Below are 15,861 nucleotides of genomic sequence, written 5' to 3' on the forward strand. Positions count from 1 at the left end.
TCGATATAGAGATGTAGATGGTGCTGCAAATTGTAAAATAAAGAGGGTTCGTCGTAGTTGAGGATACTAGGAGCAACCTCTTTTGACAATTATAAGAATTAATCGAGGACAGGTTTGGGCAGACGAATGCAAAAAGGAAAAATATTTCTCGCCAGTTGTAACGAAGACACGAGGAATTATACGATACGAACGAGCCGGTACGGTCGAACGAAATTAAAATCATTGCGGCCCAATGGGCCAAACGATGTAAACCGTGCTAGCACGAGGATACCGAGGATGCCAGAATTTAACCGCGCGCGCCACCCCGTAGATGAGAGCAGCGTTCGATGGTAGGATGCAGAATGGGTGGGCAGAAGGGGATGAGGCGAGGTTTTGCAAGCTCGTGGCGCCACTTGCGTGGCCTCCCCAACGTTTGAAAGGGGTGAAGGGTCGTGGGGGCGGAGGGTTGGTTGCAAGCCTCGATTCTAGGCTTCAGTCAGTCGTGCGAGGAGCGGGACTCGCTAGGGTGGAAGGCTCGTTGCGACCGTTCTGGTCACCCTTGCCTCGGGACAGACTCCACCTGTTTATCATTCCGTCGCGTAAACCAACAATAGACGCACCGTGTGAAACGCGAAACGTGGGCAGAAATGTCGCCGACGTCGATCAAGAGAAAGAATCGCGGGCTGATCGAACGATATACGAGATAATCGTCGTTGAAAAGGGGTGGATGGAGTGCCGGCAGCCTAACCAGTGATTTCGGCGTGATAAGCAGCTTAATTGATCAGGTGCGATATATATCGAGAGCACTTAACTGTGATATGCGCTCTCTCCCCTCCTCCACCCTCCCTCCCTCCCTCACATCCTCTCATTGTCTCTCTCTCTCTCTCTCTCACTCTCTCACTCTCTCTCTATCTCTAACTCACTCTCTTTCTCTCTTCTGTGCTACACGTAACACACGTTATACTAACTAGCACGAATCCTTCTCTCCGTATCTGTCTGTCTCTCGTTGTTTCTCGTTCACGTTGCTCTCGCTCGCTTTCTCTTTTCGTATCAGTAGTGGCCTCTTTCTGTGTCTTCCTGCAACAATTTTTGTCTCCCTTTCTCTGCATCTTTGTCCTTCTCGTTTTATCCGTTGTTCGATCTTCTTCTCTGTCTGTCCTAGCTATCTTGTCTCCTCTGTTTTGCGCCTCACCCTATTCTCTGACCTTCTCCGTGTTCCGGCCACTCGGCTGATTAACCGTGAAACAGGGTGATTAGGAACGCGACGGCACGCGCACATACGTAAACGCGCATACATTGTAACGGATGATAGTGGATGGAAGACAACGGGGTGCAACGTGACCTCGTGGCGAATGTTCTTCTTTTCGTGCGCGAGTCGGTCGGTAAGAGCGCCCGACCAGCTTTGCCAGGCCGTTCTTCTTTTTCTTTTGCTCTTCTTTTTTTCGCTAACAGGACGACAGTTCTATCTATACGGCTCGCTACTTCCATCGAGCGATCAAGCTCTTTCTTACGTTCTGAACGCGATACCCGCACTCTCGTGAATATTCGACCAGCAAGTTGTGCTTTGTGCATCTTCCAGCGTAACGTTCTTTCAACCGAAACCTCGTCGTTCGTTTTAGTGCGCCTGTTTTAAAACCTGTTGTCGTGGACACGTTGTCTGTGAGCGAATGTCTGTGAACAGATGTTGGTGCATTTGGGAAAATCGGACGAAGTTCGACGTTCGCCTTGAAAGTTTTTCGAAAAACGCGATTCCACCACGAGAATTATACGAGAGAATTTAAATTCGTACGAAAGTCGTGGGATTTGCGTTGATCGAAGATCGAGGGGAAAAATTGTTCCCAGTCATGCAAGAATCGAATAAAACTGTTTCCTAGGCGCTTAAAGGCCATCGTGTACGTAACAAAAAGCTAAAAGTGAAGTTCAAGGTAAACGTTAATAAGGTTAACGTACGTGTTCGTTCGATACTCGAGGATAACGATACGCTTTGACACGGAAAATGTCTTCCGCCTTCGAGTACTCTTGCTTCTTACTTCTAAACTTTGATAGATACATAGGGATAAAAAGTCGACGTTGCATAAAAAATCATCGAAATCGTTGTTATCAAGAACAGAAGTTTGCTTACTTGGAGAAAATGTGTCTTACGAGAAAAAAATACGTAAAATTTGCGTTATTCGTTTCGTAAGATATAACTTCGAAGACCATAGAAAAATTAATCAACGGAAACAAAATAAATAGATAAAGAGGAATTAAATAAAAAGAAATGGTAATTTGTGATACTTAATAGAAATAGTGGTCGTAAATAAACGTAGAATCAGAATTTGCTTACGAGTGGGTGGAACAAACTAAGATAAGGCAAACGTTGGATAAAATTATTTTTCCTTTGGTAGGACGCGTTCCTAATCAACCCTACTCCGCATTTCTTCCATCTCGTAGTTTCATTTCCATCTTCTTCGGTCACCGTCCGAAATCCCTTCTATCTCGATCGACGAACTTGGTAAACGAGATCCGAAAGCTCAGCACACGTCTTGCGGAATAGCGGAGTTTATGGTCTAGTCAGAGCGAGTAGGATCGATATTTAAGGAAAAAAGAAGCATACGCGTGAATTCCTGAATTTAAGGCCAGCACAAGCGCAGATATATCGTTCTTTTCCTTTTTCTTTCCTCTTTTCTTTTTATTCCCCTTTTTATTTCCTTTTTCTTTCTCCTTTTATTTTCACTACAATGCAGCGAAGGTATCCTTTATCCTCAAATTAAATTCTTTAAATATTCACAGGGTCCGTTTCAAAGATCGATTTCAAACATTTTTCTCATATTTTATTCATCGAGACATTCTCGGCCATGTAAAAGTGTCGAGATTAGCCAATTACCACACTTTTGCCATCTTTCATCGGAAAGTTCAAATATTTGATCCAAAAATCTACCTACCTTGCAACGCAAGTTTGACGCAAGTAGACTAATAAAATCCACAGATTTCGTATACATGAAATTCTTACGTTAAAAGGTTTTAAATCTTCCTTCAAACGTTTACTTAGACTTAGGTCGAAGATACGCATGAAAGCGACCAGCATTTTGTTGGAGTTGTAATTTCCCAAACAGATTCAGAAAAAGAAACACAGATCGTAATTCAACCGATTAATCGTTCGTTTCGTATTTTACGTAATGTAAAATAGACGTATTAATTAAAGGTATCCCGGTCCGTTTGTCCGTAGCGGCCACTACTTGCAGCGACTCAATTGCTCACTTGCTTCATCGTCTGGATCGTCTTGATCGTCTTGATCGTTTTGATCGTTTTAACACTTTTCCACCCTTGAATCAGCATGGAATCGAATCAGCATGGAATCGAATCAGCATCGAATCGAATCAACATCGAATCGAATCAACAGGCCAAGCTCGACGGTTACGAATAGACGGAGTTAAAGCTCGATCTAAACGCGAAACCGGCGATACGCGCGTATTTCAAGCGCAGCGATTAAATTTCAAACTCGATCGGGCGTGGCGTAAAACATCGATTCGTGATTTGAAAAGCATTTTTTGTTTTCGCCTGTCTGCCTCGTGTACGCTCGTCCGATGGATCGACCGAACATTCGAGCTCGAGGGTCATTCGAACTCGATATCTCGTCAGCACGAGTACATCGCTGTCGATGTGCTAAATGATTTTAAAAAGAAGAAAACGCGCGATGTCTCGCGCAGCTGGTTCACGTGCACGAGCAATCGACACAAAAGAAGAGGAACGCAAGGCTCGCGCCTCCTGGAATTGCGAAATATCGACGAAAAAATACCCATCTTCGTTCTATGCTGGCTCTCTCTGCCTTGTCTCTAATAGTTGGACGAACAGGGTCGATGCTTCCGCGTGTCAGTTGCTTTACCGCTGCAAACCAATCTGACAGTTTTTTTCGTCGCGTATCGCCGTCCATTAAATCAGACGTACGTCCACGTGTAGATAAACAGACTACAATTCCATTTTAAACGGCTTGCAGAAGAACTTGCAGAAGAAAGCCGAAGAAGAAGGAAAAGTAATCTATGCAGAATATAAATTTTATTAGAAATATAAGCGAAGAAGGCGATTCTCGAATCGTCGAATCTCAAAGTTTCGTTTTATCTGCTTCCTTTTATTCTCTCTACGTCTGAAAATTCCGTCTTCCACGTATTCGTGGAGCACGACGAAAGTGGCAGTCGATGTTGATCGAAACTGATACGATCCTTACGATACGATTAAAGATTAGAAGTTAATCGGAAAAAATACAAATTACCAATTACCATCGAAACGCGTTAATCGCCTAAATATGGTTGGTTGAACCATCGTGGAATTCAGCCAACTCGCAGAGCAAACAGCAGGTATCTCAGCGAGTATACACAATGGTTACTCACAACAAAGTAAAAGTCGCGAGGGAGGACGATCGATGCCGATGAAGAACTAGATAAAGGAGAAAGATGGAAATACGAAATTCTAGAAACGCGAGTATCGACGAAACGACGAACGGGCAAAAGAAAACTGAAAAGTTGCAATTCACAGGAGAATGTATCCGCTGTGGTGTGACGGATGTCGAGCTACACGGTGCAAAGCAGCGCCAACGATATTATCCGCGTACACCCTTTGTTAAGCCAGCTGCGTCCATTTCGTACACGTATGTATAACTTTGCACCCATATACGAGTACAGCTAGCTAGTACAAGGTTGCACGCCTAAAACGTGCTGCGCGCCCTAAGCTCTCTCGGTCTACTACACTGCGTTTTAACTATACACCGCTTTCCATCCTACACGTACCTATGCAGAAAGGTACGTATTTGTTACAAGCACTGGACATACGCGTAGACGACAACGTGGCCATTGCGGTTAAGTATCCTGTTCGAAGAATCTTTTAGCATCGACCTGATCGTGATTCGCAATTATCCAAAGTATCCGCATATCGTAACGCGGTTAATAATAATCCGGTTATTTCGTTACGAATAACTGGATCGATGTACCGTTTAAACGGTGTAAGCAAACGCAGAGAACGAACGTGTTAGCTTCTTTCCCAAAAAATGTATCGCCATAAGGTAACTTTTTAAGAAAAAATTCGAACAGTTAGATCATCGAATTCAATGTCGTCCGAGCGTTCAAAGATTCGTAATCAGATGGAAGCATAGAGAAGCCAAGCGAGCGGCGGTCTGGCGAATGAACGTTCCCTCGTGAAAACACGCTCGTGTCACGCTACGATACGAGAATCCTCGATGACTCGATTTCGATTCGCAAAAAAAAAAGAAATAATGCCACTACCACCGGACCACCTGCTCTCCGTACCTTTTAAAAGCGAACTTGCGGGAATAATGGCTTCCTAACGTAAAGCCGGGACGCGTCCAACTTTGAAATAAAGAGGCAAGAACTTTCAGCTGCCAATATTTTCGCGTAGCTGCGGCACATTTTAATAACCTAAACGCAAGATCCTGGTAATGTCGTACAGACGAGTAAAGCCACCGACATTTTCCACAGCGTACACGGGTATTTCATTTGCGAACGATAAATTTCCCCGAACCGAACTGCGTCTATCTTCTTCGAGTTTTATTTTTTATCATCGTTCGTTCTTTCCATCTTTCTCTCTTTCTTTCTTTGCGAATACTAATCAACGTAATTGCTTCCAGAGCTCGCACGTGCAGGGAAATTCATATAAATTTGCTATTTACGCGCGTATTGTTTCCACATCGACCGTATTTGCCGTATAAAAATCATAGACACGCTTTAGTGATGAAACGCACGGCATTGTACGTTTTATTTCTCGTTACATTCCGATAGTTGGATGACAAAAGCAAGTGCAAATCTTACATAGGCTAAAGTGAAATGCATATGCAGCCATATTGTATATGCATATGCATATGCATATGCAAATGCAACCAAGGTCATAAAATGACATTTCTGTTTATTCTTTAAAAATGAGTGGAGAGAGAGAGAGAGAGAGAGAAAGTTGAGGGCAAGGAAGAAATAGTTTATCCTACTCTAGTCGGTAGAAACTTTCATCACACCATCCCTAAAGATAGGATTGTCACGTAAATTCAATATCAGACAAAACTATAACTACTACCACTACACACACACACACACACAAGCGCGCAAACTATCGAGTAGATCGGAAGCGTTCAGCGGTTAGCGGTTACAAGTGGAAGATTGAAAAAACGTTGGAAAGAAGTTATCATCGCGAGAAAAGCTATTTACACGAGCATGAACTGCTCGTTAAACGTTGATGCAGTGCATGTATCGTAGCTGTGTTGCATTTCCTATACATACAGTGTACGCGTGACACATATACACTAGCATTAGTGGCTATCGTCCATTCGTTTACGAAAGTAGAATCAGGAAACATCGGATATCGTTGTCGAGCATGGAGAGATCGAGCGTTTACTGAACGCCAGATACACAACCTCGATCACCTACCCGGTCGACAAACGATCTACCCACCGATGTAAATCCTCGTTTTCCAGACCATAAGCTGAATAATTATTAATTAATAAAGTTGGCCTGGTGACACAGTAATTCGTATACCGTTTCTCATCCCATCGAATCAAATTTTACCAATTAGAAAATCAAACTAGAAATAATAAGGGTGTAGGGATGGCGGGCTATCTCGAGTCTACCTCACTATCGACCGGTGCATCGCTATGTTTGATATTTAAATGAAATTGAAATTTCAACTGTTGCGCTCGCCGTATAAACATTTCCTTTGTAAAGCCTAATTCCTTTCCCCAGCATCCTTAGAAGCGAGATTATTCGCAAGTTACGTTTGCCTTGACAGAGAATGTGGGCATAGTTTTTTTCGAATATCGAACCTACTCAATCACGAACCAACAGCACGATCCACTAATCTTCTTCTTCCTAAACAACAAGTAGTTGATTCGTTGGATATTCGCTCGTGAGTAACGATCGGAATATCACGGCTGCGCGAGAACTGTTTCTTCGTTAAACATACAACCGATGTTTCCATTGAGAAAATTGTAATTTTGGTTGCGTGCGAAGTCTTCCAAGCACGTTGGAAGAATCTTTAACTTTGGAAAAGTAAAATAACAGCGCACTTGAACGAGCAAGTAAATCAAAGTCCGTGCAAGTTGCACGTTCGACGTGTCTACTACACCGTGCCCCGTGTCACTCCGTAGTCACGAAGAAAATCGATCGAGATTTATCGCGCTCCACTTTGTTTCCCGGCTGTCACAAGAGAAGAACGTGAATAGCCAGCTTCCACGAAACTGCCGGGGGCTTCGCTTTCGTCAACTTTCGTCGACTTGACGGTATACATTGAACATTGTTCATCCTGTTTCATAGCCCCATCGAGTATTAATCCATTAACACTCCCCGCCTACATTAACTTCGGTTGCCAAGTATAATTGGCGCTATATATCGTAGTCCGTTTCATCCGTTCGCTGCACCAGGCAAGCAGAAATTTAGTGCACCAATTAACGACTAAATTACCACCCAGATAATCTTACATCGTTTCACCAGCAAACGAGAAAAGGTCACTGCAGTTCGTTTAACAAGGTACGAATAATAAATATCGGTGGATCATACGGACGCGTACGTCTCGATTCGTTCGATAAATTAAAAATAACTCCTTGCGAAGAGTATTTAAAGAAATTGTGTCTTCTTTTTTCTTTTTTATTTTTTTTGCAATTTCACGTATACTTTAACATACATAATAAAATATTTATCAACTTGCCAATTCGAGTCACGAGACAATCTAATCAAAATTTCGTCACCTCCTTCTACTTGCTTTCGATACTTATTTATTTCCCGAATCTTTATTTTTATTAGAGAACGTTTGAAATAATTGACTTTAAGAAAGTAGTAATACGTTCTAAAGTCTATAACAGCAAAACTATTAACCTTGATCGAAAGCGAATATACCTATAGAGTACGAGAAAAGGGAGGTTAAAAGAACGAACAGGTATATACGTAATATCGACCCGACAAGGACTCTGCAAATTAGATCGAAATTTGTTCAAATCTATTTCCCTGCTGTTGAGGTCAATATCATATTCAAATCGATACCGCTCGGTGATTTCTTGAACTCGGAGATCAAATCAGATCATAAACGTAAAAGCTTTCCGAGTGGTACGTGTTTCCCATATAGTCTCAGGGACTAAAAGAATTCTCGATACCTACTATCGAACGTAGTCGCTATACCTACCACTTTGTAACATTTTTCTTTCATTTATTTATTCGTAACCATTACAGGCTCGACGCTATAGCTACAACAAACAAAGAGTGTACAAGAGAAACACTCGACAGCGTGTCTCTTCCTTTTCTTTCTTTTACCTCTCGTGTTCCGCGAGTCTTTCGTTAGATCACGTGACTTAATCCCGTTACGATTCGCCAATTTTTATTTCTCAATCTCGCTCATCTTCCAACAAACGAAAACATTGTTAATCTTCCTAGGGGTAGCTTCGAGGCAATGTGGAAGCGAAAAATCACGTATATTCCTTTATTCGCTGGACTTATGAAATATTTCAGCAATGGATAAATACGAATGGAAGAATACTCTGTTCGTGTAACTTAGCGTAGTGGCCATCGCGCACGCTATACACTCCCCAAGATGTGTACTTTGTAAAATGAGAAAAACATTTCTTCGTCCGCGTAGGTTCAACGCGTAATTTTCTTTTACTTTTTCACCGTGAGGTTAATCTTGCACGCGTAGGTGGTGAGCGTAAAATGCCAGAGCCGAAATCAGAACACAGCCCACGTTCTTTTCCACTTGTAACGCAACTTTCGACATTCCCAGCATAGTTTCGTTCCACTGTTTCCTTACACTGCCATGGCAACCATCACGAATACTACGAGTGCAATCACGACCATCTATCGACGAACCAAGTTTTGCATACAAGGCGACACACCCCCAAGTATTTCTACACGTACACGTCATCAGCCGGTTTTATGACGTACGTTACTTTACGCGAGTCGCGTACAGATGAAACGCTTAGGAAAAGAAGAACGTGCTTTGGAATAAAATACAAACCAGAGGTGTTACTATCCGTGCAATTGGTTACACGAGTACTTGAAAAGTACGTTACGCACTTGGGATGTACCAAAGAATGAAAAATATCAGAGTATGTTTTACTTGGCGGGTACCTTTTCCGTAGGCTGACGATGTTTCATGCGATTTGGTACGAACTACGGTTTAGTTGGAACGTACTCCGTCAAAGGTAATCGTTACTAATACCGATAAAAACTGCTTAGGACAGGAATTACTAATATTCGTTGTATATTTTATCGTGCTTCGCTGAAACTTTCCTAACTTTACTAACTTCGTTAGATATTAAAGTCGGCAAGCAATTAATTATTATCTTTATTTCGACACGTTGATTCGTATAAATAAATTGAAACTGAAAATAAAAGTTGGCATCTTAACGATTAATGGAATTTATTATTCTTGTTATCTCGATATATCTCGTACATTATTCGTTTCTGATCTTATCCAGTCTACTCGAACCATTTTATATATTTATATTCCGAGATGATATCGATTATCTGATTTATTTAGATATAAATATTAGCAAACACGTAATCTTTTCCCTATCAACGTAAAAATCCCAGCTTTCGGAATATTTGAAAATAAGTGCCTTATATTACAGTAACGTAGTATTGCGGTAAGTTCCAGAATACGAATAGAATACATTGCGGCTAACGAATGGAATGGTTTCATGCTTTCGCAGAATTAAAGAAGAAACGCGATGTTATTACGATACACGCACCCCCTCTGCTCTTGGTTTCGAGCTCGCACACGCACTAGCCAATCGAACTTTATATTTTATTATAATCACGTTGATCATGGTGGAATTGCGTTTTCAAATTCCTTTATCCGATTATCCGTTTTGTTCGGCGCATATATAATATAATATATAAAATAATATATAAAATATACGTACGCGTACCCGTTGCACCTGCAATTGCAATTTCGCGTACAGTATGAGAACGTTATATCTATGTTGTGGCCAATCTGTAAGTAGCCTGCAGTGGCACGAGAATAATGTACCTTCCATACTCGAGACAGGTGCGTTGTTCTCAGGTAGTTGGGTGCAACGAATTAAACGTAAATCGATCGTTGTCGGTCTATGTCTCTCATCTTCTATTCGTCATTTATTAAACCATCTGCCTAAATATCGAGAAAAGCCTAAAATATGCTTCCATAGAAGAAATCAATTTTCATAATACGATACGATTGAAGAGAAAACTTGTATTTCAATATAATTAAAGAGAATTATCTATATTCATATACGCGTGTTTCATCGTCATCCTGTGCACGACTTGTTACCATTATGGCGGTGCCATAATCCTCTGCTTCGATCCGACCAACCGAAATGTTCATTCAATCGGAGCAACTTAATCCGAAACTCGCGCGAGCGTTAGATTTCACGTAAAATCGGAATAGGCAATTATGGAGTAGTTCTGTCAAGTTACGGACGTACGTGACGTTACAAGGTTACACAGCTGCATCCACAAATCCCCATTGGTGTGCTTAGAACGCTGCACGTCATTTTGCCAACATAATTCAAGACTTACACTTACTTAAGACTTACTTAAAATTGCTATCAGAATCAGAATTCTAAATCATCTTCTATTTAATATTTAAAGATCAGCGCGTTTCTAGAAAACGATAGGTAACTCTATAAAAATGTCAATTTATCACAGCATTCACATACCAATTAATTAGGTCGAAGCATATTGAATTTCATTTAGCAGTACATGCATGTCATGTTTCAAAGAAGAAATGCTTGGAAAATAAGGTAATGCCCAACTATCCCTTGTATACAGATGCAACGTATGTTTGTTTTCATGTGTTTCATTCGTCAAAGCGACGGTTTGCTTAGATCCATAGTCCGTTAGAAGAGAAGCGTAGAACAAGAAGAATAACTGATCGACGGATAAATCTTCGGTCTGAACAACGTTTGCTAGGTTAATCAGACTCGACCACGTGCTTAAAGTATTTAGCCTGCAGAGAATGGTCGAGAGGCTATGCGTGAGATCAGCTCGAACGATTTAAAATAATACATTGCGACGCATAGAAATCACGTACGTACGCAACATCTCTGGATCGATCGACGCCGTGTGCCCTGTTCGTTGCATAACTTGAACCAACCGCGCGAAGGAACGTTAATTACCAGGGCAACGTTAATTTAGCCGCAGTGGCGATGCGCGGCCATCGTGACGATAATAATTACGATAACGATAGGAATGGTAATTACGTTATCCGTTCGATGCAATCGCCTCTCTCGTCCGTTTTCGTTCAACTTTGTGCCCGTTTAAAGGCGGCTACCAACTACTAGGCTCCACGCCTACCTTCGCGCCACGCGATACAGCCAATTTCGACAGATCTCGATCGGCGACCGAAGCATCGCATGATCGAGTTGCTCGTGATCACCATCGAGCCACGTTCGTTGTCCAATTTCGTCTATCGCTTCGTAGCGAGGCACGAGGAAGCGAGACAGGCCACGTTAAACCTACAGGCTACGTATGTACGTGTATCGAATATACGTTATGTGGATACACGGGCGTATATTCGACAACCTCCTACGTTCTAGGTTCTCCGCTACATATACCTCTATACGCAAACGGTGCATGCGTACGAGCAAGTACGTATTAGACGTCGTATTATTCTGTCATCGATACTAAGACTATGTTTCAAGGGTAACGCGCAGCCAACCACACCGGAGGGTTGCTCGCGTGGCTTCGAACGCGTAAAATAGACGTAGAATAAGTAGAAAGCCGATTTATGCAACAGGTTTTTATCGTTTTTATCGTTTTTATCGTTTTCATCATTTTTATCACGGGAAACGTGATAAACGTGGTATTAGCGCGACTCGCGTACGCGTCCAAACTTTCGTTTCGCCAGAAGTTCCTGTCCTATATCTACACCATCTACGTTTTCTCCAAATGAATTATTCGAGTTTCGAAAAGCTAGATGTTAACTAGATGTTTCGGTGCTAATAGAATTAAGAAATTCTCAAAAGCTCGCATACGTTGCGCGCTCTCTTTTACAATTTTCATTAAAATTATCGTACAGGTGAATACGTCGTATAAAAATTTACCAATATCAGCGGTGTACAAAATCTCACGATTCGACGTTTGAAACGCTATCTTCCGATCAGCACGTAGCATCTAACGACGCGTTGACGAACGACCGAGCTGAACGTAATATTCAGGACTAGAGCTAGTAGCCAGATAACCACAGGTAAATTAAACGGCCAGCGCGCGATCGTACGCTCGTCATTCCAAATGAAACGGTGAACTGAACCAACTACCAGGTAAAAGGTGCCAAGAGAAATGGCGAGATTTACCTGTGTAAAAGTGGTACATCGAAAGCTTCGTTTCATCGCTGCTCTGTTGGCGCGAGATTTCTATTCCTACAAAATCAACCGATTATCGTTGACGAATAAGTCCTAATTACAAATCTGTAATTAGCTAATCAGCTTCTGTAATCGTTAATAGGTAATTTTTTTTTAATCATTCGCGTAATTTTACTTTACGATTACTCGCGTAATCCAGATCGCTTAGTGCTATGACTGCGGGATTCAGTAGCATTAAAATATTCACAGCTATGGGAACTAGGCATAAAAAAATTCTAATTGTTTCGTAATTAACGATCAATCGAGCGATCGATCCTTTTCTTACTCGTTAACCAACGATTATTAAACGACGAGTAATCACGATTAGTAACCTGATTTTACGTTAATCATCGTACATTAATCGATCATTGATCAGATTACGTTTTGCTAAATTCTGTTACGTATACACGCTCGTAGACTAACGACGTAAGAATAATAAAATTACGAACATCAGATGTGCGCGTATACTCGAGGAAAGATGTTAAGGTTCGTTTAATCAAAGACATTCATCTAAAACTGGTTTGATCAAATGGACCACGTAATACTCAATTAAATCGTGCATCCGATGCAATACGATCGTTGTACGTTGTTTTTAACGATCGACCCGACCCGTTCTATTCCGAGTAGCTGGAAGACGAACAATTGGTCGCACAGTGAAGAGCGTTAAATAATTAAATGCGACACATCGCGATACGCGATACGGAGCTGTCGTTTCGCTGGTTCAAAAGTATTCAGACGATCTAGGAACGAAACACGAATCTACTTACAAATGGAGCTTTCCATGCAAAATTCGTTTCTGTTAATCTGTGTTGACAACTTCATTGAACGAATACATTTAAAAATCCTCGTCTTTCTCTTGTACTCGTTTCTCCAGTCTCGTAAATCGTTAACATTTAAAAATCGCACTTCCTATTGCGAGAAAATTTCATATTAATCCAATTCAGAGATACCACATAAACTGGAGTTAGTATTACGAATGACGACTTTTATCTGATAAAAATGTTTGATTTCGAAAAAGTAACCAATTAATTAAACGTATCCCCTGTTTCATTCTGTCGAAGTTGATAAAAAGAAAATGTACCACTAAATTAACGTACGTTTCACCCTTGTTCTGATAACCTCGCTGACATGTAATTAAGTTTGCTGATTCGAGCTTGTTACGAACTTACCTTTACGATCCACTAATAAATCACGAAACCATAAAGAAATCACAAAAATTAAGAGGCACGTGACCGCGGCGGAAACGAACACGCGGAAATACGAATTGTGCGTATGCTACTAAGGTTTATCCGCATAGAAATAGCGCATAGAATATGTCGATGAAATCCGAGTCAAGTTCACGCAATACGTGGTAATACAAAAAGTATTCGTATGATGCCGTAATGTGCTGCACAAAACCGCGTATACATTCGCGTATATTGATATAGATATATTTCCCCTTTAATAACGACGATGCCATTAAGCTTCGTGAAACGGATATATTCTCATCTTTCTCGAGAAATAACGTTCATCACGGCCGAATCAAATTTGGTAGAACGTCGAAAGAGATAATAAAGATCGTGTCGAAGCTAAATGCTATCATGGTAGAGCTAAAAACGAAAAGAAGGGACGACTTGCACGCAGAAAGATGATGGCGCGAATACGCGAAAGCACGCTGATTCCGCCAGATAAATTACACCCATGTGGATATAGGTTTTGAACTATAACGGTAACTAACGTATATAACGTATGGACGCATTTAGCCCATTAATGCCATAAATTTTATCGTTGAAAGGCTCGTCGATAGTTGGTCATATTATATATATATATATTATATTATGACGTAGCTTAAAGGATATTAAATATCATAAACGACGAATATCGTAGAAAAAGCGGTAAAATGGTAAGACGTATGATATATGATAATAAACGAGGCGCGATAAAGTCAACGTCGCTTCTTTTATTTCTCTCTTTTATTTTCCTTTTTTTTCGTCACTCGGATTAATTAAACAGCTACCGAATCGATTATTCGTGAGATTTTATTACTCGACGCGGTCGATCGTAACGAGCGTTACATTTTGGCGTTACACTCGAAGGAACGAACAAATCGGCGAGAAATCGAACGAACGTAAAATAACACGCATCATCCGACAACGATAACGTTTTACGATACTTTAGAATAAGTTTTCTCTCGCCGATGGGAAATATCTTTGCACGCGTCTATTCGGTTTCCTCGAGCTTATCAGATGGAGCACGCGCTACGAGACTATCCGCCCGCGAATAACACCGCCGTGAATGCACACCTGCGGGACAAACGGCGATTTATATTTATAAACCGTAATACCGAGGCATTTATATTTCAACACAGTGCTCCACAGGTACATGTACTTGGCAAGTCGTATACCGAAACGAACCAAGAAAATATCTTTACCGAATAAAAAAAGATATCCAACGTTGCGCGTGTCTTGTAAAACAGCAAATACGTGTCTTGTCGTGCAGCAAAATATAGAAAGGAATTTTAAGGATCAAGGAAAAAAATAACTTTATATGGTGTGTCGAAGCGGTAAACTACGATATTTCAAAAATAAAATTTTCCACAATCTTGCTGAATCCGTGAATCTTTCAATGTTCTACTCTTTTCATCTTTAGGACTTTTTTTCGGTCGGAAAACACCGATAACAATCGTAGATTTACTTTATAAACGTTATAGTCTGGTATTTACTTTAACCATAAAAAGATGCAAAAAGTTTGACGGAATTTCCTCGGCACAGTTATTTAACATTTATCAGTGAGAATTTTTTGCACGAGGAGAAAGTCGCGAGCAATTGCGAATGATCGCTACGTTTATAAAACAGCTAAAATCAACTTCGTTTTGATCGTTTACCGACGATTAATCTCGACGGAATTGCCACTTCATTTAGCCGGTGTCCGCGGGGAAAGAGAGTTGGGCACGTTCAAATATTCCTGCCGAGCGAAATACCGTGCTGAAAACCACGAGTATAATTAATGCGTATCTACGCGAAAATACAGCCAGGCAGACGAGGATACCCGCAAAGACCAACTTGAAATTTTCATCCACAGAAATTTTTCTCTTCTTTCCTCCTCCTTCTCCCTCTTCCTTTTCACTCTCTCTCTCTCTCTCTCTCTCTCTCTCTCTCTCTCTCTCTCTCTCTCTCTCTCTTTCCATTATGAGCAGAACTGTGAATATTTTTGCTCTTATCCAACCGTCGAGGAAGAATATATACAAGAAGTGTATATACGTGTTAAACTTTATCCGTATTCTTGTCATTCTCATCTTACGCGTGTCAAGTCTCAGCTAGGAAGGAAATTATAAAAGTTATCCGGAAATAAGAAAAACAGTAGCCGTCTATTTCGCACGGTTTTTCACGAAATGACAGTTTACTTGGTTGTTCGTTCCTTCTCGTTCCACGCTGTTACGAATTAATACAAAACTCGATTAAACTGCTCTCTTGTTGCGCCATTCAATTAATTCGACGTCGGCAAAACAATTGTCGGATAATTACTAACGAGATTTGAATGATTTCGCTCGAGTTCGATTCAAC

At 41.1% G+C, this 15,861-nt stretch overlaps 1 protein-coding gene across 1 annotated transcript in view; it reads left to right on the forward strand.

Moving 5' to 3' along the window:
• Positions 1-463: 463 nt before the first annotated feature.
• The window catches only part of LOC117210357, a 67,999-nt gene continuing 52,601 nt past the window's right edge, over positions 464-15,861 (forward strand). Inside the window, exon 1 of the mRNA XM_033453298.1 lies at positions 464-764. The gene's annotated coding sequence lies outside the window, so the exon portion shown is untranslated. The remainder of the gene's footprint in view (positions 765-15,861) is intronic.

This window comes from Bombus bifarius, unplaced genomic scaffold, assembly GCF_011952205.1.
Source record: "Bombus bifarius isolate JDL3187 unplaced genomic scaffold, Bbif_JDL3187 scf7180000008203, whole genome shotgun sequence".
In the NCBI taxonomy this organism is placed as follows: domain Eukaryota; kingdom Metazoa; phylum Arthropoda; class Insecta; order Hymenoptera; family Apidae; genus Bombus; species Bombus bifarius.